This window comes from Chironomus tepperi, unplaced genomic scaffold, assembly GCF_022539635.2.
Source record: "Chironomus tepperi strain 1889 unplaced genomic scaffold, CSIRO-AGI_Ctep_v1 contig_337, whole genome shotgun sequence".
Taxonomy (NCBI): domain Eukaryota; kingdom Metazoa; phylum Arthropoda; class Insecta; order Diptera; family Chironomidae; genus Chironomus; species Chironomus tepperi.
The window spans coordinates 2,216,840-2,242,807 of record NW_027226459.1 but is presented as its reverse complement, the minus strand read 5'-3'; the positions used below and the strand labels follow the sequence as shown (position 1 = coordinate 2,242,807).

General features: G+C 32.8%; 1 protein-coding gene across 8 annotated transcripts in view; it reads left to right on the top strand.

Moving 5' to 3' along the window:
• Positions 1–7,355: 7,355 nt before the first annotated feature.
• Positions 7,356–25,968, top strand: part of LOC139093698 (uncharacterized) — a 118,469-nt gene continuing 99,856 nt past the window's right edge. For 7 of the 8 annotated variants that reach the window (XR_011544727.1, XR_011544726.1, XR_011544725.1 and 4 more), the window contains exon 1: positions 7,356–7,773. The gene's annotated coding sequence lies outside the window, so the exon portion shown is untranslated. Of the gene's footprint in view, positions 7,774–11,151; positions 11,222–25,968 lie in introns of all 8 variants that reach the window. The other variant, XM_070644502.1, reaches the window with a different exon arrangement.

Here is a 25,968-nt window from a genome sequence, read left to right as displayed (position 1 = left end):
GCGATTGATAAAGACAGTATTGTACTTGGTATTAGGAATTGACAAACGGAAGCTAGCGATGGAGGCGTTATTTGAGGAAAGCTATTGATCACAATTGATCTGTACGATCAGTGAAGTAAGTAACCCTAAGAAAATCTGGCATAAAACCGGCATGACTCTGTGATTGATTCGGCTTAAATCTTGAGTAATGCCACAGTCATAACAGCCCGGATTTCAGATCTGCCGGATAAGTAAGGCGTTCGACGTCTAAAATTGCGTCTTCTACTCTACATTGGTTTTCGAAAGGTTCAATTGTACTGTCTGGTTGGCTAAATTATGGACAACAATTCAATGTATAGCACAATACTGCATAATTCCCTCAAAACCTAGCCGAATATCGACTTAAATCAACTAACAGTTTCAACCTCACACGAGATTAAATCGGCACTGCCATTAATATTAAAAATTCAAATGTGTCAACATGTGTTGAAAAACAATTTTATGAGTCGTATGTGATTGCAAAACTGTGATTGCCGAGTTTTTAATTTAATTTAACGTCGTTACATCCTGTTTGTCACCCCATCATTGACTGTGTGTCTCTCTAGTAGAATCCAAGCTAGACGAAATATAAATTTTTTGTGTAAATATGTGATTTCATTCATTCGTTCAGTTCCCACTCATGCAATTAAAGGATGAGAAGCAAGTGCTGTAATTCTATTTAAAATAAAAACTTTTCCCTTCTTCTTTGTCGACATTTCAAAACATTTTCATTAGTGCCTCACTTTTTTGTTCAGAATGACTTAATCATCATACATATTTATGTACATGAGCATACAAACAGACACAATTATGATGGCAATTAATTCTTTAGTAAGGCATACACAATGTAAATGATATTTTGTAACCCGAAAAAAAGTTTGTTCCTATTGTGGATTTTTTTGCGTGATGTAAATTGTTTCGTGCGTACGGCAAAAGCTATTTTCATACCTACTATAAAATGAGATATGATGTGAACAAAACAACAACAGACATGAGAAGTTAAGTGTGAAACTGATACTCTGTACAGAAACATAATAATCATAAATAACATAAGAATGAGACATTTAATGTTATAATGTGATAATATGTTGAATAGTGGAACTTTTTACGAGATTATTGATTGAGTCTTCAAGACTTACTATGTTTATATCATATTATGGAAGCAGAAGCACACTTGATATCTCCCATTGAAAGTCTCTTGAAGACTTTAGAGAGTCTTTTCTTACTATTATTCTGAGGAAAATTGTAAGGAAAGCTTTGATGGATTTGAACGCATTTTAAAAGTATTGAAAGTTCTCGTGTTTTCAAGGAACTTGAGCGCATTTTTGCCCAGCGATCAACCTATCTATCAAACTTAACGGTTTTTTGTAATTCAAACTTTTAACGGCTTTGAAAAAATCAAGTACTGACAAGTGGATGACAGCTTCAGACGCAAACTAAAGGAGGCCATGGATCACAATTGATCAGTACGGCCAGCAAAGTATTTAAGTAAGAACTAAATGGGTAAATTTTATTTGAAATTTTAACGATCAAACTTTCTTTGAAATTTAACGGTCAAAGAAAGTTCAAACATCTGACGAAGAGAAATTCTCTTAAAGTTGTGTAAATAAGTTGAAAAATTCGGAGAAAAATTATTAATTTAAGCGTTAAAAAGTTGTTTTGAGCTATCAAAACCAAGTGATGAGTCAATAATTCAATAAAACAGTGCTGATACATTAAATCCAAGCTGTCTACGATGTCTGGTTGCTATGATCTCACTCTTCTTTCAAATGGTAAGTAATTTTGGTAAATTTGTAGTAATTTTAACTTAATTTTCATACGATATACCACAAAATACACATTGCTATCACTGATTCTTAATCCAGGCTAGTCAAATTTAAAAGTTTCTGACAATTATCTCTTCCTGTATCTAAATCCGTAAATTTTTTAACAATTGCCAATCATTAGCCAAATCATCTTCTGTTCAAACACCTACATCCAGCTTTAGTCATCCAATTCAAAGTGTACTGAACCATCATCATGACTAAATATGAAAAGCTAACATTTGAAGTAAAAAACAGTATGAAAACTTAAAGTTCTTCTCGATAATTGTGTTTAGATTCAGCTGCTTTATTGCATTAATTAAAAGTTTCCAACGATGATTCAATTCAATTTATTCTCCTACTTCAGCGAATATTTCAATTTGCTTGAAACAATAGAACAAAAAAAAAAATAACGAGAACTTTTATTGGTAAAGAAAACAAAATCTATTGTTATCGTTAATAGCACATGCTATATACTATATATTTATATATGTATGTGTTGTGATATCAATGAGCTTTAAGTTTTGCCTTTCCATCTCAACACAGTAAAACCTCAATTAAAACCTTAGAGGAAAAGTTTCTCAGTTGGAAAAACTAAATTAAATTTTACACAAAATACAAAAGAAGGCACAGAAAAGGATGGGGGGAAGGAGATGAGGATATCATAAACTTTTCACATTTATATTACTTCTATTATGGCCTATCTTTTCCATTTCTCGCATAATTAATTGGATCTTAAAAATTATGGAAGAAAATTTTCAAATCTTTTATGCCTGTTTATCCTGTTTTAATATGATATGAAATGGGGGTCTGTTGTTGATGATGTCCAATTTATGGTTTATTACATGGATTGTAACTCGTAACTCGCTTTGACACCCTAACCTGATTTGATGGCTTTTATTTCACTACTTGTGCATCTACCGAGTGACACAAATGAAGAAGGCTCCGCTGTGAATCTTCCATAAGACTACCATTTGAGCTACACTTGGGGACGGCTTCCATATAGTGTTTATAATGGAAAAAAGCGAAGCCTTCTTCAATTTAGTCGTTAAGATCAAGTTGTAAGAGCGTCTGACGACGTCATGATATGGTTTCTCGTGTTTAGAATTAGTCTACCTATTACTAGGGACGTACTCAACGAATGGGGGAAGGTAATGGTTGAGTGTCCCTCTTCTCCCCCCTTTTGAGAAAAAACACAATTTGGATACGCTATCTGCTTTTTATTTCGGATTATCTGCATTTTCCATAGTGACTCACAACCCGAGCAGCACAAGAAGGCAAATATTATCTTTTGTCTTAAAAATTGATCAAAAACAGCCAAAAAACAGCCTATATGGTGTCTTCAGGGCAGCTTAATGACTTCCAGTTAATACGGAGTCGTAGCGACATACTAACGTCTATGTTATGATCAGGGAGCATAACACTTGAATTACGAAGCTTTGTAAAATCTGCAAAAGTCCATAAATGCCGACAATGCTAACAATCCATTCTACAAGCTACTGTATGCCTTCATTCCTAATCTAATATCCATCTAATATCACAAATATCATACGTCATTATCAAATAAGCTTTAAAACAGATCAACCTAAATAGAGATAGGAAGTCAAGTGTATATGTATAGAGAGAGAGACTGAGACCCTCAACGTAAATACAATAATAATATCATATTGCAAATATCTCGTAAAAAATGCTCAAATAGTAAAGCATTTCATCTATTGACGCACATAACATAGCAGTTGATTTTTATGATTCAATTTATGGCATCTTTATTTATATCCATTGGAAAAATAAATAATTTTTTTTTTATCAGCATGGAGATTTAAAGCCGTATATGATAATAGCATTCTTCCTTACATCTCTCAGGGTCGTCATATTGTCTTGCGCAGTAATATAAAATTGATATTACGATACTTATTTCCTCTGTTGATTTTTTATGAATGTGAGAGCACGTCTGTACCGGTAACATCACTTGATATTCATTTGTTTTCATTCCATATTTTTTTTTCTCGTTCGTTTCTACTCAAAATGTAAACAGATATCAATTTATATGAGAGAATTCAAATCTATTTCATAATAAAAAAATTTATGGGGTCGATTATCAATCACGTCTGAGAATTCTAACTTGAGATTTTGATTTTTAGTTCTTTTTGTCTCATGAAGATTTTATCAATGATATGGTGAGACATAGTTAATAATGAAGAAAAGGGTTAGGTTGTTTTATTGGCAGCAAGACGTTGGGTGGTGTCATAATGCTACTCTGTCCAAACAGCACTTAGTGTTCGCCGGAACATTGCTATTTTGGTGTAATAACGGTAACATACGAAGTTGGACCTAGTGGCACCGTGATGACAGATTTCGACCAATATTTTCGGCAAAAATACGGTTCGTTGCATTGTGTTACTTCGGATGGGTTGTAGACTTATGTCAGGACCAATTATCATTCAGTAAACTATGACGGGAACTCGAAACCCTTACAGATTCATGTGTTTGCTAGGAGACCGTTCACATGATGTCGAATCGACTTTTCCGTACAACATCCAAAACGACGTCATGATCAGCTTTATACTTAGTATGATTTTGAATTAGAAATATTCCCCGAATGGCTACATTCTATACTAAATTGAATATTAAGCAGCTATTTATGCAACAAACGTATTTCGACCGACGAATAATGACGATGACGTTATAAACACATTGACGTCTATATGACGATCAAATGATATTTCGAAAAAGCATCATCAACGTCATGATGCGTCACTAAGAGTCACATCATTTAAGCACGCTCTCCAAATCAGTATGAAAAGTATATTGTGGGGATGAATGAGATTCTTCTCATATTCTTTTTTTGATTTTTGAATTTTTAATAAATTAATGGGAAATCCTCTCTAGGATATGAATTTCAATTCATGACAATTGTGACAATTTTGCTTATCATATGGAACAAAGCGCATCTCATAAAATACTAAAAAAGTTATTTTTATATGAGATTTAATACTGGAACTTTTATTGAAGACATAAACTTTAACAGGAAATAAAAAAAAAGCTGAAAAGAAACAAAAGCAAAAAAAAAAAATCCTTGGGAAGTTTCAACTTTAACAAGGGATTAAATGAAATACAGTTGGTAAAGTATTAACTTTGTTTGTGCAAACTCTTTTGGACTGATTTCTTTTATCGCGTGCTTAAAACAAGCTAGGAGTTGGATGTACAATAGAAAAAAACACGTGTTTCTGTCTTTGTGAATGTCTGATTCATCATGCAATCTATCAGACAGTTCTGTGCTATCTATAAACTACTGTTTTAATGAAATTAAAACTTTATTACATTCCTTAATGGAAAGTCGAGCTTCATTTGGATTTAGTTATTGAGGTTAAGTTGAGAATTTGACTTAGGGATTGTTCGAATTGAGTTTTATGCTTAATAAGTGTTGCACTTTTTGGTTATTCAGAGTAGTTTTGTGATTATATTGTGCTTGCCATGCTTAAGAATGGAACTATAAAAGATCTTATTGATTGATCACTTCGTTAGCTAGAATTTGCTGAAGAACTTTTTGAAGTGGCTTACGTAAACTTAACGTTACGTAAAAATACGTACGTAAAATGACGTATTTGAAAGTTTAACGTTATTTTTCGTTTATAGCCATCTAAAGCAGTGTTAGGAGCTGCTTTTGATAATTTTAACCAATTCATTGCCCTTGATATTATTCATTCTTCCCATTCCAGTCTTCTCCATAAGTCATTCATAAAATATTTTTTATTGAAGATCTTCTGTACCAATAAAACATCTTCTTCCTCCCCCGAAAAAAAAAAAATTATGTCAGTATCGATTTTCAGACTCGTAAACCATCAATCACAAAATCTTTACTGGGAAATAAAGTGTAATAAAAATACAGACAAATAAATCTCGTCCTACAAAATACTAGTGCAATAAAATAGTAGCTAAACATCAACTTTTGAAGAAAATATCTTTTTTTAAAAAAAATATTGCATTAAAAGTTTTTACAAACAATTTTCCGGGAATGAAACTATTACTGCTTTTTTTCATCCCATTCGTTTCCAACAAAAGAAAGAAAAAGTTTCAAGTACGTTAGGATTGAGACAGAACAATGATAATGTCTGACTGTCGGATAATAAAAGACGGGTTGATGAGGAGGAAGCGAGAGAGAAAGTTTAGTTTTAGCTTATTTTTTTAAAATACACTTTGTACTTGCTTTGTCTATCTGTCCATTTTCTTATTGCTTAATTAATGCTACAGTTTAGGGGTATTTAGAGCAGTTTTGTGATTGTGATATGCTTGCCATCCTTCGGAATAGAATTACGAAATGTCATATCGATTGATCGCTTAATTCACTTGAAATTGCAGAATAACTTTTCGAAGTGGGTTACGTAAAAATACGTACGTAAACTGACGTATGTATCTAAATGTTCTACGTTATTTTTTCTTAATATGCATCTAAAGCAGTACTCTAGAAATTATTTTGAACCATTGCCAGATCTTATGGTCTCACCAGTGTGCCGCGGCTCATAGTTTGGACAGCACTGTTCTAATTCGTTGTTAATTTGGAATATTAAGGACTTTTGAATCCTTTTCTATGCAACCAATACACGTGTTCTTTGGAAAATATTTAATCTAATGCAGTATGTAGCAGCATGCGCTTATGCCAACTACGAATGTCTATGCATATTCATAATAGTTCTTAGCTCTTCATCGTTATTTCTTGGAACGATATCAAAACTGTGGTGTCGAGTTGAACTCTCTAAAAAAGAGAGCATAAGATCAACCAGAGTTTTAGTTTAATGATGAATTGTTGCTGATGATATCATAAAACACAATAGCTTATAATTAAGGGGGGAGCTCTTCATATTTTATGTCACAGATATTTACGCACATTAAATTATATTTCTTTTTAATCCTTCCTGCTTTTCTTGTTATCATACAGCATATATCATATAGGATGCAAGCATAACAATTTAGCGGGGGAATGTTTCAGGATGTGTCACTCGGTTATGTTACTTGATTTGAAATTCGAACACAACTTATGGCTGACTAATTTATGTTAATTAATATGGTAATGCTTGTGGGAATGTATGGAAGCATAAAGCATGTCACAAACATTTTTTTAATGATTTTAACAGTCACGTACATAATTTGTTATTGTTTTAATTCAATGTTTTATTATTGTTGCAACACAATGTTTTGCCGCTCACTCTCTCGAACCTTTACATTGCAGAACAATTTAATGACTTTAATTTTAATGCATATAAACTTGATATGTCAAGTTGTGCATTTAAAATTCCAACAAAATCTTTTATGGATCATCAAAAATCATTGTCATTCAATAATGTCACGAGAATCTTTAACTGCCAACATCCATAACATTCAGCTGATGCTTAATCAGTGAGAGTCAAAGCATTATCGAATTGAGCATGAGAGAGCGTAGCTGATTTTCGAAAAAGGAGAGAGAAATAAAAAAAAATTCTAAAATTCATTGACTTTATTTCATTCACGAATACAGAAACAGTCTCTCGGCAGCAGCGAAACAGTTCAAAACTGGAAATAAATTTAGTGTCGCGTATTTTGTTGATTTATTCGCACAGTAAAAAAAAGTGAATTAAGAGCTGAGCCTAAAGTAGTTTATAAGCTTATCATCCTACTTCGTCTACAGTAGGATTACAGCCAAAAACAATTTTTAATGGATTAACATGGCTTCATAGTGCTTGTTTTATTTTGGAATCATACAAAAAAAAGAGTTAATAAATAGTCAATAAAAGAAATTCTTACTCCAGTGTAAAGGAGGCAAAGAAAAGAGAGAGGAAAAAAAAAATTCAAGGCGTAGAACGTATTTTAATTTTTACGAGTGTATGCGCGTGTGTATGTAGAGAAAGAAGAAGAAAAAAATACAAAAAAAAAGTGGAAAGAGACTTTTCGGTGCAAAAAAAAAAAATATTGGATACAAGTGTGTATTGTATAATTTTTTTGTTTATATAGATCTGCATATATATTAAATTACAATTATAAATATAGTGTGGTTTCACAAGAAAACTTCTTTAAAGTCACAGTCAACTTTACTTGTCTATGGAGTATTAGCTACTCTCTATGTATCATTGCACATATTTTTAATGCAACCCACATGATCCACAAAATTATAGCATAAAATTGGTATTAAACAAGTTTTTTTTCTTCTGATTTTCTTCTGTGTCGTTTAGGGGCCGTTTGTTAGTGATGTGCTCAGTTACTGTGATTTTTTAAGATTCTATTCTAAAATCTTGTTCCTCAGTAATTTTTGTGATATTATTCAAGTGGTCCGGTACGGCAAATTTCAATTTTGCTTTCAAAATTGATCAAAATCAGCCTTTCTGGCAATTCTAAGTCAGTAGCTACATATATGACTTACCCGGAAGGCATGTGGAGTGTAATCAATCCACTTAAGTGTGCTTTTTGGACTCAGAGTTCAAAGTCGACTCGAATTGTGTATGGAAAAGTGGGCTCAAGTCGACTTGATTCCATATATAGTTCAAGTTGACTCAACTCGACTTCCTATAAAGTTCAACTTGACTCGACTCGACTTCAGTTAAAAATCAAATCGACTTAACTTGCCTCCATATAAAGTTCAAGTCAACTTGAATTGATTCCATATAAAGTTCAAGTCAACTTGACTCGGTTCCATAAAATCTTCAAGTCAACTTGACTCGACTCTATATAAAGTTTTAGACTTCTTGACTCGACTCAATATAAATCTCAAATCAACTTGACTCAATTCTGAATAAAGTTCAAGTCAAATTGACTCGACTCCATACAAAGTTCTAGCCTACTTGACTTGACTACATAAAATGCTCAAGTCATCTGGACTTGATATGAACTTTAAGTCGATTTCAAGCTTTGCTTTCGGTTATCTTAAGCCGCTCAGATTACATCTTCTCTAACACTTGTCCCTAATTCAAGAACAAATCCCAAAAAAATGGTAGATACACAAAGCAGCTTATATAAATTTTTGTCAACAGCACATTGTGTGTGGTAGCATATAATAATCAGCAAAAATATTCTTTTTATTCTTATTTTTATTGTTTTTATTTTCTTGTAAGAATGAAATTTGTTACTCAACATTACAACCATTAATACTATACACAAGTCTTTATGCTGGTTCAATTGAATAAATGCGTAAAGTTGTTTTTCTTCCATATCTATTCATATCCATTCATTATATTATTTTTTCGGTATGAGCAGAAACAAAACACATCTACAAAATTGTGCGGGGGTGTATATCTAATATTGTACTTAAAAAGGCAAAATTTTACTTTCAGTTTTTTTGTGGAAAAATCAAGGTGGGACATGAGTAGAGATTATTTTTGGATGTGAGTGATTTTGATGCTTATAGATAGGTTTTGTCAAATAATAGCTATTTTCGAATATATCTGTTAATGACATGTGGAACAATTAATTGTTGGGAGGGTCTAGATCTATATGTAATACAGAGCGGCTTTAATTGAGGGTAAAGGCACAGAATTGCGCAATTTTTATAGTTTGAGTTTCAATTTAAGAGTTTTAAACCTTTAAATCAAGTAAATTTTCATTGAAATTGGTCATCACAAAGTAGATGGAGAAACCGGTTTAGAATACATGCCGAGCAGCATGTCGCGTTTGCTTGGATACTACTGTATCGTCATATCAACAGCAACACGTTTCTTCGACACCATGACGATGGATTCTGACCCATTTTCATGGCTAAAAGTGCGTTTAGAATATAGGTCGTGCTTGCTAGAGCATCACTGCATTGTCTTATCAACGGCATTACGCAAAGTTGACACATCGGTGTTATGTTCGACGGTGGATTCCGAACCATTCGGACAATAATTGCAGGCCTGCATTGACTGCATTTAAGATGCTTAGTACTGCAGTTATTGGGTATATCTTATAGTTCATTGAAAGCTGTAGGTCTGCAATTTTGGATGAACCTTAGTTTCCCAGCATTGTACCGCTCGGGCTTAAGAATTCACAAGAACCATAAACTAGTTCTAGCTCTGTTAATTCACGTACGAAATTCTAATCAAATTCAGTCGACCAAGACTTAGAAATTAACCTTAAAATTGCAATAATTGTACAATTTTCACAGCTTTATCAATTAACAAATTTTGGACAAATTATGAAAATTGTGTCTTGCAATCAACTGCTTGCCAATTCCTCAATACTAAGATTGACACACTTTAATGATCTGACTTGAAATTTCAAGCTTAAACAGAATATTCAAATAGCTACAGGGGAACCCCCCGAAAAAATAATCAATTTTCTCCTATAAAATTCCATTAAAATTTCTAAACAGCGTCGATGTATTACACGCGAACCATTTATTTCTTGCCCAAATAAATAAAAACCTGTTATGATTGAAATCAGCTTCAAAAAAAATTGTAACAAAATGATTAAATCATCATTAAATTCTTGCAAATGCTCACCACAGTTTGGTTTAAATTCAATAAGCTTATTAGTAAGTCCGATTTCACAAAAATAATTATAAAACTGAAGGTAATGGTAGAATTACATGATTGAGTACAAGTATATACCGCAAAAATCTCAAGTTTAAGGCCATGAACTTAAAGAATTTTATGTGAGTGTGATGATCTAGAACAGTTGTTGGCAACCTGTGTGCTGGTGTACTCTAAGTCACATCTATGTCATGTTCGCATTTCGATAGACTTTTATTCAATCCTTTAACGCACTTATCCCGGCACAATGCTCGGTCGCCAGCACTGTACTTAGCAAATTTGCTGACAATTGATCAGCTTCAGAATCAGACTTCGACTTCCCCAATCCCCAAATGAGGGAATATGTGAGTTAGGAGTTCATTTATTAATGACGTACATTGTTGCTGTATGGCATTTTGTAGAAAAACAAGCCAGATCTCTTAATGGACGTCCTTTTCAGTGACCTAAAAAAGGAACATTTTTCAAAAAAAATTATTATTCCGATCACAGTGTGCCTTTCCGTCAAAAAAATTTGTTCAGTTATCTCACCTTGCCGAGAGAAAATAAAAACGTAATAATAATGATAATAACGAGGATAGGGATAGCAAGTGTACATAAAAAAAGGAGGAAAAAGGGATAGAATTTCAAGTCGTCATTGGACATTAAATTTTACTTTATTTTCTCTTGACGCTGCAAGAAATTGGAATAAAATTTATATTTATCAGTGATTTTTTATGTGTCAAATGAAATAAGAAACACACAAAAAAGAAGCAGCAAGCAGGAGAGGAAAAAAGGGAATAAAACAAAAATTTAAGGATCACAAACTGAAGTTTCAAAAGTTAAAAAAAGAATTTTTTGCTTTTTTTTTCACTCCGAAGGATTACGACAAACGAGAGAGGACATACGGTCTGCATTAAAGCGGATCTTTAAATCTTTGAAAGATTGGAAGTGAGTAGGTTTTGTTTTTTGCATAATTTATGACCATTCCGGATCATTTTTCTCGGCTTTAAAATAGTTTCATTTTCCCTTTTTGTTCGGCTAATCTGTCTGAATCTTCAGATGTTGAGTATGTTCTGTGACTGTTGGAAGCGCATATTCTTGGCGAAATGAATAGATTTTTACAAATTAATTGCTATACTTTGATGGCTTTAGAGAATAACTATGATTCATTGACTGTCTTAGGTGGCGTCTGAAGCAGGTTTTGCTAACTGCCTTCTGCTAGTTGCCAATACCAATTTCACCGCTGTGTGTATAAAACAGACTCTTTACAAAAGATTCTTATAACTGGAACATAAATTTTGAAGTCTAACGGTCGAAAATTATTCAAAATTAGTCAAATGTTCTATTTGAAATTAACGGTTTAAAAAATTTTAATTTGTGAATTTTGAAAAATTTGGAATTTCATTCCTGATTCATGAATTTCATTTCTGGGCATGAAGCCCGACCTGAATGGAAATGTCCTTTTAGTAGCCTAGTCACTAAGTTGCCCTGATTCCACGGGATGGCTGATTTTGTTCATATAAAGTCCGTGTCGACTTCGAGCTCTCATTCCAAGTCACGTTCTTCCTATAAACAGACTCAAAGACAAATAATAGATAGTAAAGTCTGATCTCCAGCAAAAATTGCCCTAAAAGAAGCCATAAATATTTCATTTATGCAAAAAAAGATTTACGTATGCTACTGAAACATCTCATTATCAATTTATGACATGCAAAGGAAAGACAGAAAAAAAAAATTATCTTTTGTTGTTATTTTTTTGAACATGTGCTTTCATTGAATAGTAAGTGTCACATGCTTTTACTATCGATAGACACGCAATAGACAAAGCAGTCTTATTTATTGTTGTTGCAAAATTATAATTATAGCATAATTTGCATTAAAAATGTAAATGTTCACGCTATGTCGCTTTAATTTTACAATAATTTATGATTAATATTCTTGTAAACTTGCTTTTGCCATCGACAGATTGAAATAAACGGCGGCAAGTGAAAATTGTGTTTCACTAAATGACGACCACATGACAGCTTTCACATACTCAGCTCTCTATTACTCTTTTTTTGGAGTGAAAATAAGCATGTTAACGTTATATTTTATCATCACAAAAAAAAAAAATAAACTAGAAGTTAAATAGAAACCGCAATCCAGAGGCTATGTCAACATACAGCATAAAAACTTCCAGCCTCTCTTTATTTCACTTGATGATGGAAAAACTAAAACAAAAAGTTTCGCTTTGTAGAAAATAAAAATCGTATGCCTCAATTTAGGTCATTTCAAAATATCGTTCTGAACAGCTCGAGCTGTTTGTAACACTAATGCGGGTTGTCATTATAAGAATATACAAAACGTTTGACAAAGGCTAAAGTAAATTATAAGATTGTGGATCAGTCGTTCTAAGTGCAGTTGTGGGAAACCTGTGTGCTGTGGGATAATTTAGTGGTAAACCACAACCGAAACCGCACTTGGCGTACAGTTTCATGGCATTTCACACTAGTGAGTCGTGGTACACAGTTTGGCCACTGGTGGTCTACAGGACTGGGCAATCTATGTGCTGTGGCACACCTTGATGGTAAGCCACAACAAAATGACGCTTCCGTTGAATATGATTCGAAAAAGGACATCCTCCTGCCGAGTCTCGAACCCACGACCGTTTGGTCGGTATAACAATAATTAGGAACCGAAGGACGAAACCATTCCGCCACCAAGTCACCTCGACGCACATATGATTACTGACATATTCGACAATATAACGTGTCACACAGGTTGTCTACAACTGTTCTAAGTGTAATGCCTGTAATATTTTTCGGCTCGTAAATGAAATAAGAAGTAAGACTTTCATTAAGGTTGAATAAAAAAGGGAAATGAGGAATTGCTTGAAACCATTTCGCACCATCAGAATTACAAGGCTGGATGTCGTCTTCATTTATATACATTTTTTTTTCTTTCATTTCCATTTCTTCTTCATAAAGCATTATTATGATGAGACGCTTCTTTTCGTCTAGCACTTAAATCATCCAATTGTTTCAATTTTCATTCATTTACTTTGATTTAGAAAAAGAGATTCTTGTTGACGCTTATTTTGTGGAGAGTCTTTTGGAAATGATGTTCCGGTGTTTAGAGCTTATAATGAGTGATTTACTTACTTAGATGGTCTATTCTGACTTGAGGGCTATTTTGGTAGAAGCAAAATTAGATTCAGTATTGCATTTGGTATTAGAAACTGGTCAGCTATGGCCAGCGGTAGCCAGCGATAAAGCTAGGTTCAGACGACAGCTGACAAAGGAGATGGATCACAATTGAAGGGGCTACAACTATGTCATTCAGAAAATTGTAAGGTTTTCGAATTTGAACTTCAAAAATACGTTAGAATTGAATTGTGATTCTTGGAATTTCTTTTGAAGCTACAAATCAATTGAGATCTATGGCCTCCCTCAGATGTCGCCTGAAATTTGCTCCATCTCTATCTACCGCTTGCGAATTTCCAATTCCAATATTCCAAACTTGTGACCATTCAAAGGGTTTGAAATTAAAGCATTAAATCATTCGATGGACGTTACTTCCAAACAATTCCTTTACTTATTTATCGCATTTCATACATCTTTCTTTTTATTTGATTCTGCCTATTTATGTCTTGATTCCTCTTTTTGCTCTGCTTTTAATTTTTTTTTGTTGCCATTTATACCCCCCTCGCTAGATCTCTTATCTCTTCTGTAACAACCAAAATTCATTTGCTGTATTTTTTTATATATCTGAGTTCGTTGACGATATTAAAGAGTTATTCGGCGACTAAAGCAATAAAAATGTGATATAATGTTGAGCTTATTAGTTTCAATTAATTTTTTTCTTTTACTCTTTAGTCCAGTGGTGGGTAAACTGTGTTCTGCGGTATTCTAAAAGTTAGTTGAAATGCCAAGAACCGTATATCATGTAGGGTTCTGGTCGAGGCTTACCAGGCAAGGTGTGCCGTAAAATACAATAGGTTGACCACTACTGCTCTAGTCTACGGACTTATAGTCTATAATATTTAATATAATCTCATAAATATAATCGCACATGCTGAAAAAATGGAGAATATTTGCTTCCAAGTCATTCACAAACAATAATCGAAACTATAAAATTTATTTTATTTTTTTCGGGGGTAAGCGATTGCAGACAAAAAAAATTCTCAATGGTCATTAATATAATGTCGATATCAACAGCAAAAAAATAAAGAAAAGAAGAAAGAAAAACGATAATTGGCGTGATTTATCGAAAAATTGAGGTCTACAAAAAAAATATATATATTTTATTTATTGTGCAAACGGACAAGAGTAAAGAGAATAAGAAGAAGGCAGGCACAAGTTTAGAATGTGAGAATTGAAAATGATGGAATTGCGCATTTTTGTTAAAGTTCAAACTTGACGTCAACTTGAAATCAACTTGACTTGACTTGAAAATTGAAGTCAACTTGATGTCGACTTAAAATCAACTTGACTTAAAAATTGAAGTCAACGACGTAGACTTGATTTGACAAACTGAAGTCAACTTGACTTGAAACTCCGAAGTCAACTTGACATCAACTTGAAGGAATTGCCCACTTTTGTCAAAGTTCAAAAAATTAAAATAGGGAGTACAGCCATTAGTTCTTAATGAAGATTGATGCTGTTAGAGATTAAAACGTTAAAATTTCATTGACGGGCTTCAAACTACATTATAGACATGCACAGATAATTTTTTTGAGTATATATGTTCTATTTACGTATTTTTAAAAGTATGTGAAGATTTTGAGAAGAATTAGGTCGATTTGATTATTTTGGACGTATTATCAGATTAGAATTGACACTGCGTTGTCACGAGCGACACATAGTTTCGAAGTGATAGTTTATTGGATGGAATGACTATCTGGGTATTGTTTTCTGAATGCTTTTGTGTGTGACTAATAGGTTGAACTGGTGATTAGTGATGAATAGATTGACTATACGTGGATATTTGTTGTAATATCTTGATTGTTTGGAATGAATTTATACAAATAACAGTTTAAATTGTGTTATTGTTCAATTAATGCTTGAACTTTGACATATGTCGCTGTTCCAAAATTATAAATCTCTCTAATTCTCTAAAGTCTCTAATTGAGATCATTTAACGGTCATTTGATATTTAAATTGCAATTTTAACTGCAATTTAGTCAGTTTTTTCCCCTTTTATAGTTGCGAACCCCTTGTTTTGAATATTTAGATTGTTTTCAATCTTCAAACAATAAACATCTTTTACATTGTTAAATGACTTACTTTAAATAAGCTACATATCAATTAGCTTGACTTCAATAGGTCAACAACTACCAATAACCGACTAAATAATCAATTAGATAGTTACAGCTAAGCAATAAATTCAGAAATATTGATGTAACAAAATTAAACATACTAGCAACAGCACATAAATTCATTAATCTAATGACTTGTTTCATTCTCCTAATGCCTGCATTAAATACCCAGAAATTTCAATCCAATCCGATGCAAAAACATTAAATTTATTCATAATTAGATTAAATGCTTTCTAATTTCATGTCTAAAGATGATCCATCATGAAAAAAAGGAAGTAAGCTTTCTTTGAAAAAATGTTCAAAGTAAATTTAATCCTGTTTAATAAATATGAAATCATGTTGAATAAGAGTGAGAGACATAAATTAGATTTGATGTTTAATATAAGAAAGTGAAAAATCCAATTATCTAATTTAATTTTAAGATTCATTTTTTTTTGGCAAAAAATTTATCAATCTATTAAAATTGCATAATGTAATAAGATTTTTCAAGTAAGTCTGCATGACAAATGAGCTTCATGTAAGTCGATGAACTCGACGGAATTTGTTAATAAATGATGGCTTTTGGAATGTTTCCAAAGATTTTGACTTGAAATTTATAAGCAGATTGAAAGTTCTATTATTAAAGATTATTATGAGCAGTTAGAGATAATCTTAATAGTTCAGTAACGGTTGGAAGAAGAATTAGAAGTTTACGCACTTGAAATTTACTCTAGTTGACTCAACTTGACTTGAAATACAAAATTCAACTTGGCGTTGACTTGAAATTGATTCTAGTCGAGTCAACTTGACTTGAAAAACTGATTTCAACTTGAAATCAATTCCAGTCGTCTCAACTTGACTTGAAAAATTGAATTCAACTTCAAATTGGCTTCAAATCGACTTAACCTGATTTGAAAAACTCAAGTCAACTTGACGTCAACTTGAAATTGATTAAAATCATCAATTTTACTTGAGTAAACTCTACCAGACTCCAAACTCTGAACTTTCATAAAAGGAAGTCTATCACAAATTCAAACAGCACAAATAAACGACAACCCACACTAATTACATAATGAAGTCCATAAAATGCTCAGTCAGCCTTAAAATTATTACCCTTCAAAATAAAAATTCGCACCTGCACTGCAAAGGTGAATGTCCGTGTAGACAAAACGTGAGTAAAACGTGCGCCTGTACACAAAATTAAAGACTTCCAAAAATCTTGCCCAACATAATTCTTTTCGTCGTTGAAAATAAATGAGCGTGAACCTGTTTTATGCAATTTCTTAATGAACGGTATATTTATTTTTATTATTGCTTGGCATTCGACCCCTTACGAAATTTGGCAGTTTCTTCTCATGATTGCTTCATTCCTGTGTGTGATAGTTACATACGTAGACTAAAATAAAATAGGAAAATAATGATTTTTTTTCATTCAGCACAACCCTCCTACACATGACAAATAATAGACGTAAAAATCATAATCGTTATGTCTTGATAGCATAATACATTGCTTCTTTTGATATGAAAAGGAATAAGGAATTGAGGGGGTTTAATATGCAATGTCATTGTGCCATAATTTTCCACTAAGAATTGTTAAAAAGTGACAGAAAAAAAGAATCTTTCATGCATTTGCTTCTCTCATCTCATCTTAACAATGACAATTGAGAATTGCTTTAAAAAGTGTGATCATGATGATGATTGACGACGACTTAGTTTCGAGATTATAGTTTCAATGACCTCTTGTATGTTTTGTGTCTCTTTCAATACTCGTATGGATTAAAAATTTTTATGACACAAAAAAAAAAAGTCATCTACACTTCTTGGGATTTAGCATGTATATTTTTGAGGTTAAGTTCTCAAAAGGGAGTGATGTGGCTTGATTGTCTGTGAAGTATGTGGTTATATGGGTCAAATGTTCAATGAAATTATGTAAATGGTTCTAATTAGGGTTTGCCAAAATTGGGTACGTAGGTTTGTATGTATGCAAAACTACAGTATGCAGTAAAACCTAGTTCAAATCCAACTGAGCTGAAGTGGCTTGATGATCTAGTGCAATGATAGGAAACCTGTGGGCTTGGACATTACTAGGTTGTTGGATTTGTGATTTGATTACTGCGTACCGAAACAGTAACAATAGGTTCCAATCATGGTAAATGGAGTCGTTCGAATCCCGCTTTGACAGTTAACCTATTGCAACAAATCCTCTTCAATCCTCAAATGCGCCTTTCTGCTCCACTAGTTCACAAACTCCTTACTATTTTTTTTCTCTATTCTTGTCTATTTTGTGTCAAAAAACTGAAGAATACAGAAAACGTGAAAATGTCTTTTTTTTTTACGGTGCTCGTGACAATTTTTAACAAACAGTGATATACACTTAAATCTGTCAACACATACACCTAATCTCATTCAACCTATTCAAATTTACGATCTTTCCGCTTTGACATGAATGCTCTTTTGCAATACTGTACGGTTCCCATACATGAGACAAAAGATTAAAGAAGAATGCGTAAATAATTATGTCATAATGCATACATGCTGAGAATTAGTTTTTCCTTTTGTTCATGTTATGCAGCTTTAATCACTTTCCCTGTCGCAAATTATCATGTGAACGATTTATTTTCACTTTTTTCCATTTTTTTCTTCAAAGAAAAAATACATGATAAATGACTAGATGCAATTACACAGCGATGAGAAGCAATTAACATGAAAAAAATGTTTAATAGATCAGTGGTGGGGAATCTGTGTGGTGTGGCACACTTCATGGAGATGGCATAGCAACTTAAGAACCGTATAATGTGTACGGTTTTGGTTTAGGCTTATTACCAATGTGTGCCGTGGCACACTTGATTGAAATGTCATGAATCGTACATTCTGTACGGTTTTGGTCGAGACTAACTACCAAGGTGTGTCCCGCACTAAGGCAGTGGTGCACAACCTGTGCACTGCAGCATACTAGTATAGAATACTATGAACCATATGATATGTATGGTTTCAGTCTACCCTCACCACCAAGCTATTCCGCGTCACACAGGTTGTCCAACCACTGGCATTAGATTATCAAATTACATCGACAGTAACTCACTTTAAGTCCCTTGCCTTAATTTGTAATTTCTCGTTTCGATGCAATTTTAAATTTTCATCGTCTCGTAAATGACTCATCTTCTCTCTGTCTCACTGTACATCCACAAACTCAGGTAATGATGGCTTCAAATTTAATTAAATACCACTTTGTGTAGGTATATTTAGAGTCATGATGCACGACTCATTCTATGTAATTAAAAACAATTTTTTTGTTGCAAATGATATGGGGTTGAAGGATGAGTCTTGAAAAAATATTTATAGGAACTAAATGTTCAGCAGACAGGCGAATGTGAAAGGACAAATTAATAAATTTTTTAGAGGAAAGAGTTTTATGGGCAAATTATCAACACGGAAGAGCAATATCATAAAATTATAAACACATTTTAGTCACTGTACATATATATGGTTTATGTACAAACATGCATGCACAATGTACATCAAATTTGTTTTCATGAAAATGTTACAACAAATCGTAAAAATGTCACATGCAAGCTGAATTTCGTTCTTGTGTAATAAAAATATATAAAAGTTGGGGAATAAGTAGAAGTAAAAGGTGTTTTTCTTTCGATTTTGTCTTTACGATGGTCTTTACGCATCCATGTCAGTGCGAGTTTATATTTATTTTGATAACGGGCTTTTTTGGCTGCAAAAGAATGTGAAATAATCAGAGATGGAGGAATTACAAAGAAATACGTAAAAAATAAATAAAATGAAATAATGCTGTGGTTCTTGGGGGTTATTTTTAAGTTATGGACTAATACTATAGCCTCCATATGCAACCTGTGTGCCTGTGGACAACCTATGTGCCGCTGCATACTAGTACCACTAAGGTAGAGGAAGTATGAGCAAATTTTAATAATTTACAATTAAGGTTCACTAGACGTAGCTATATTACACTAGAAGTGGATCGATATAGCCTCTGGTAGACAGTAATCGATTAGATGACTCTCTCTGTACCTACCCTAGGTGGTTAACTAGTTGTAGGTACAACTAATTGCATTCAGATGAATTTAGTTATCTTTGCATTTAGACTAGGGTTCAGATCTAATAGATTCAAAGCTACAGGCCTGCAGTCTTGGACGAATTGTAAGATGCACTCGAAAACTGCAGGACTGGACATCTAAAACCCAGGAAATGTTAGTCAGCTGTTCTTGACCAAGCCCTAATTTAGACATTTCCTATAAAAACCATGTGTATAGTAATCAATTCGGCTACAGAGTGCTGTACAAAACAATCTCAAACAAAACAAAAACAAATGTTAATTCCAATTGTCACGTAACATTCATCCAGACCCCTAAGTTGACACAAAAATTCCCTCCTTGATGAGGAATAAATACACACGTCGAATATAAATCTCGATAAAAGTAGTACGAAAGTCACCATGACATCATATGATTCGGTCAATGAAGGGCATTTTAATAGTCAGCTGATTTGTGTATATTTATTGTTTGAAAATATCTGCAGATGGGGTTCGAAGATGCATTTGTGTGGGTTGAGTCTGTACGTGTTTACTTTAACAATTTGAACATTTGAAATTTAAACAACAAATTAACATTTTCTCATGCTCATGTTAGGAACGAAGATGTTTTTGTTAGTTTCACTTAAAATTTGTCAGCCCAAAAAAATAACATGCAATATACCGACAGCATGTTGCTTAAAATGCATGCACACGCAAATGTGCTTCAAACAATTAAACATATTTATGGCTAGTTCCAGCAATTTACCTACTTTTTTTTTTTTAATTTTCTATTTCCCACCGCTTTATGACACTGATTTAATTGGAAATTACAGACATGTGTCTACCCAAACTTGAATGGCTTCATAAACATCAAACACAGCATAACCAATGCTCAATCATTTGGACAAAATGTAGGCAATCTCCCTTTATCATTTCCAAGAAATGAAGTACATTTAAAGATTTTTTTTATGCGTCTTTCGTTTTTGTGGTCACATTCCACCTCATCCCACGCTAGTGAAAGTTTAAACGACAAGACAGAAAAATCTCATCATTCCAAATGTGTGTCCATTTGAAGAAATGTTTCTTTTGCCTTCTTTCAAAAAATTCTTTTTTTTTTCATCTTGCCTCTGTTCTTTATATTCTTATTCTTTTTCCTGTTCATCTTCTGAATTTGAAGGTTGAAGGATGGTGGATGTTGGACACTTTGTCTGTTGTTCTGTCTAATTTGATAGTTACTAGAGCAGGTGCCTGTGGCAATCAAAAACCGTACAAATTATTGATAATTTGTAAGGTTTTTCTTCCAAAACTGTACAAATTATCATGAATTTATATGGTTCTTGCCTGTTACAGGCACCTGTTTTGCAACTCTGTACTAGAGTAATTGTGGGATAGATGAAAAACACATAGAGAGAAGCTATAAGGATATAGGATCGTTCACTTATTACGTAACGCTCTAAGAGGGAGTCAGCCTTCGTGCTACGTTATACTTGATATTGAGAATTGACAAGTGTTAGACTGCGATAAAACTAACTTTTGAGGTCTTGGATTAGAATTAATCTTTTCAGTTAGCAAACTAAATGTGGTCTACCTTTTTTGGACTGCATCTAGATTTGGACATCAATATTTAAAAAATTTGCATATTTATATTTGAGAACTATCTTTGGTATTACTAGTTCCTTGCTTAAGATAGAAACCGCTTAATAACATAGATCTTAATCTGTTCTAGAAATTAGAGTATTTACAGTTCTTAGTTATCTGTTATAGTACTTTTGTCTATAGTCATAATAACTTTCATTATTTTAAAGCAGGAATAGGCAACATGTGTGCTGCGGTACATCATATATTGCCATTTGGTCGTGTCTTATCACGAAGGTGTGCCGTTGTATGAAAATAGTTGCCTGTCACTGTTTTAAGGGTACGAAACAACGTTAAAATATACATTTGAACCCACACAATCATAAAATGCGTTTTAGCATCATAGACTTCTTCTTATCAGCAAACCATTTCTTCTTTTTCTGAGTTTCCCAAAAAAGGAACGGCATTAAAAGAATAAACAACGATTTTCTCTTCGGACAGTTTTCCCTCATCAGTCGAGATAATTTCTTTTTTTTTCTTCTTATTTCACTAGACGAAGGGTTTATAACTTATCTAGAACAATATTTGCATAGAGATTGATATTATTTACAGTTGAATAACATGTTGATTTTTCTTTATCGTCTGTAAATATGAATGTGTACTGTTGGATATCTTAAAAGAAAGCGCTTGACTTGTCTAGTTTCAAAATAAATATTCACAGTTTATAATTTTATGTCATACCTTAATACTGCTGCTTTTTAGCATAATCAACGTTATGGCATAATAATACAAAAAAGAGACGAGAATTTCTGTCGTAAAAGCATGAATAAGCATTACCATGCATAAATAATTAAGTAGTCAAATCGCATTAAAATTAATATAGCATATTGCGGTCCCTTTTTTGTACACGTTTGTAACACTTTAAGAGTAAGTAAGGTTTTATATAGCTGATGATCTGACCGTATAATGAACGTTTTTAGCATACAATATGAACTGACGATTGGAAACTTGCGAAAGCAAAATAACAAAATAAAGTTAACTGTCGAAATTGACGAGAATGAACTTTTCTTGCTTGAAATGGGAGCAGAGATGGGATTTTGGGAGTTTGAGTTCGAAAATTGTCGATTATTTTGAGGTTATCAGATCTAAGGGGATAGGTAGATGGCGAGGATAGGTGTCTATTGTGTCCATGTTCCTTGTATTCATAACCTTTACTGATTCAGTAAGTTTAGACTAGATTTTGTAGATTCTAGGATGAAATGCCAACAGATCAGTCATAAATTGAACTCAGATGAAGATGATTGACGTCCTCAATTGCTTAAGATGATCAATGACTCATTCCAGGCAATTCAGCAGCTCCCAACTCTGCCACTTGCTCGGCATCTTCTCATTCTTCTTCATTATAAAGTATAGAGAATTACGACATTCAAATGAACGTTTCGATGATGTGCAATAAAGTAAATTAAAGGCCAGAACAATGAATAAAAGAATCCGAGTAGAGGAGGGCAAAAAACAATGAATCGGTATATATATGGAAGAATGGAAGTGAGTGGAAAGAAAGCAACTCAACTTAAAATTTATTCAAGACAAAACGATTTTTAACAATTTTTCAATTCTTCTTCTTGTGGTTAGCTTTTCTTTCTTCTTCCTCAATCTCTTTTGTGTGTCATAAAGACCCAGTCATTATTTTTTGTTTTGTTTTGACCTTTAAATTTCTCACAATTATCATAACATTCATTTTCATCTGAATATTTTATGAATCTCAAATGGAAATTTTATCGCAACTTTATAATCTCTTCAATTACACACAGTAAAGAGAGGAAGAGAGCCTGAAATAAGAAACAATTACCAAATTGATTCAAGTTCGAGATTAGAGCGTTTCGTTGCATATTTAGCATGATGATGATTCTCCATTTCTAATTCTCTCACTCTCTCTCTGACTTTCTTGCAAAAACCAAAAGGAAATTATGGCTTACGTTAAAAAAAGTAATTTGAGGCTAGAATGTTTGCAAGCAGTAATCGTCTGTAGACAATAATGTACAACAATATGCATATTAAAATTTTCTTTAACCTCAAAATAACCATCCACAGCTATCAAACTTTCTAAATTCTCTTCCCTGAAACGAATTATGTTGTTGTTATCACTTTGAAGGATTTTGTCAGAATTTTTGAGCTTGATGATTATTATTTTTGTGCAACTTAGTTGTAGTGTTTAAAATTTTTAATTTCACTCTTAAGAGCGAAAATCAAAGGAGTCGAATTGAATAAAAAAACTCTTATTTTTATTTTACTCTTGAGCGAAATTGATCAATTTTCCTCACGCTCCTGAGAGCGAAATTTTTTATTTCACTCCCAAAAAATTTCACTCTCAGGAGCAGGAGTGAAATTCTGAATTTCGCTCTTAAGAGCAGGAGTGAAATTAAATGTATGGAAAATATTTTGGTGGTTTTTGACAATCATTTGACTATTTTTGAAGTCCAGAAATGTTGACTTTTTTTTAAGTTTGTGTCCAAGCTGTTATTTTAAGTATGAGATATGAACTTTAAGCATCTGGAAAGACTTGCTTTCATCGTTTTTCTATGCCAAAATAACAGTTTCTATGAAAATTTTAAAAAAGGAACAAAATAATGATGCAATAGTTGCGCTGCCACAAAGCTTGTCCTAAAATCGACCAATTTTTGCATTTGGAAGTAAGGAACTGACTATATCCAGTGCCTGAACTTCCAAAAACTTCATTTTCTTAAATTTCGATCCCAGTAACATTTTCGAACTTTTTTGAAAAACATGTGGAATCGACCACTTCCGCTAGTTCCAGCACGAATTTTGATGCTTCTATCCACTTTATATGATCCATATTACCCAATAGCCTTATAAAATGTTCAAAAAGTCAATGATTTCTATGCTTAATATCATTTTTTCTTGAGAATTTCTTTATTAGATATTTCTTCCTGGAATTGCAAAGGAAATAGGTGACTTTTTGAACATTTTATAGGGCTATTGGGTAATATGGATCATCTAAAGTGGATAGAAGCATCAAAATTCGTGCTGGAACTAGCGGAAGTGGTCGATTCCACATGTTTTTCAAAAAAGTTCAAAAATGGAATTAGGATTGATATTTAAGAAAATGAAGTTTTTGGAAGTTCAGGCACTAGATATAGTCAGTTCCTTACTTCCAAATGCACAAGATTGTCAATTTTAGAGCAAACTTTGCAATAGCACAACTTTTGCATCATCATTGTCTTCCTTTTTGAGAATTTTCATACAACTTCTTAATTTGGCATAGAAAAATGGTAAAAGGAAGTACTTCCAGACCTTAAAAGTGTATGTCTAATACTTAAAATGACAACTTGGATCCGAACATAAAAGAAAGTAACCTTTCTGGACTCCGGAAACAATCAAATGATTGCCAATAACGGCCAATAACAACCAAAATATTTTTCCATACATTTAATTTCACTCCTGCTCTTAAGAGCGAAATTCAGAATTTTGCTCCTGCTCCTGAGAGTGAAATTTTTTGGGAGTGAAATAAAAAATTTCGCTCTCAGGAGCGTGAGGAAAATTGATCAATTTCGCTCAAGAGTAAAATAAAAATAAGAGTTTTTTTATTCAATTCGACTCCTTTGATTTTCGCTCTTAAGAGTGAAATTAAAAATTTTAAACACTACTTAGTTGCTATTACTGCATAATATGTCATTTAATCAGTACTGAGATGTCTGAAGATCAATAAACAGCTCACAACTTCCTTAATAAACATACTTACAATATTCTAGTTCAATAATCTTGAGATTATTTCCTATAAAAGATCAAGAAAAACGTGGTTAGAAATGAAATCTAGTAATTGAGATCCAAAAGTACTTACTATGGTGGCTTACGTGGTTGAAAATTGACTTATTAATGGATATTTTTGCAAAATATCTTCACAATTTAATAACAAAGGGCTTGAAACTATGAAATTGTCACACACAGGGAAGAAACTATGAATTTGGTTCAATTCAAATTAAAACCGTTACGAAACTGTCATTTCAATTTTATTGAAGGGCTTCAAGCTATGAAATTCAAATTAAAACCGTTACGAAACTGTCATTTCAATTTTATTAAATTTTTTGATGTAATACTTACAATATTTTGGTGACATAATTACGCTATAGATTCAATGAAGTGTCAATTTATTGTATGAACTATTCATTGAGTAAAATCACTGTCAAAACTCATTAAAACTGCTATATTTCACAGTTTCCAAACCTTTTATGCAATCATAACCTAAAAAAATCACATTGATCGATAGCTTTCGTGAGCCTTAAATAAGAATTTTTGACAAGTTATTAAGCATTACTTTCGAAATTAAAGTTCATTCTCATTTAACATCCATCGATCATGATCATATTCTGTCATAAATAGTCACGAGCTAGTCTTGATCATCTCATTAGCCATAAGAATTCTCACAAAACTAATCAAAGGGTTTAGAGTTTGGCAAAACACTTCTATTGCACTATTATGTGTAATAACAATTTAATTTCGTATTTATAGTAAATTTTACGGAGTCTTCAGGTAACGGTTTATTACCAGAGCAATGCTACATATTTTTTATTTTGTGGCATTTACTTCCTTTTCATGTTTTCTTCATTCAAAATGTAAGAAGAATTTACAAAGTTTGTTGCTATTCACTGTACAAAAAGGTATAAGACAGTTGTGAGCAACCTGTGTACTGCGGGACAATTTAGTGGGAAGCCTCGACCAAAACCGCACACGGCATACGGTTCATGGCATTTTCTACAATTTTTGGCACCACATTTAGTGTGTCGCGTC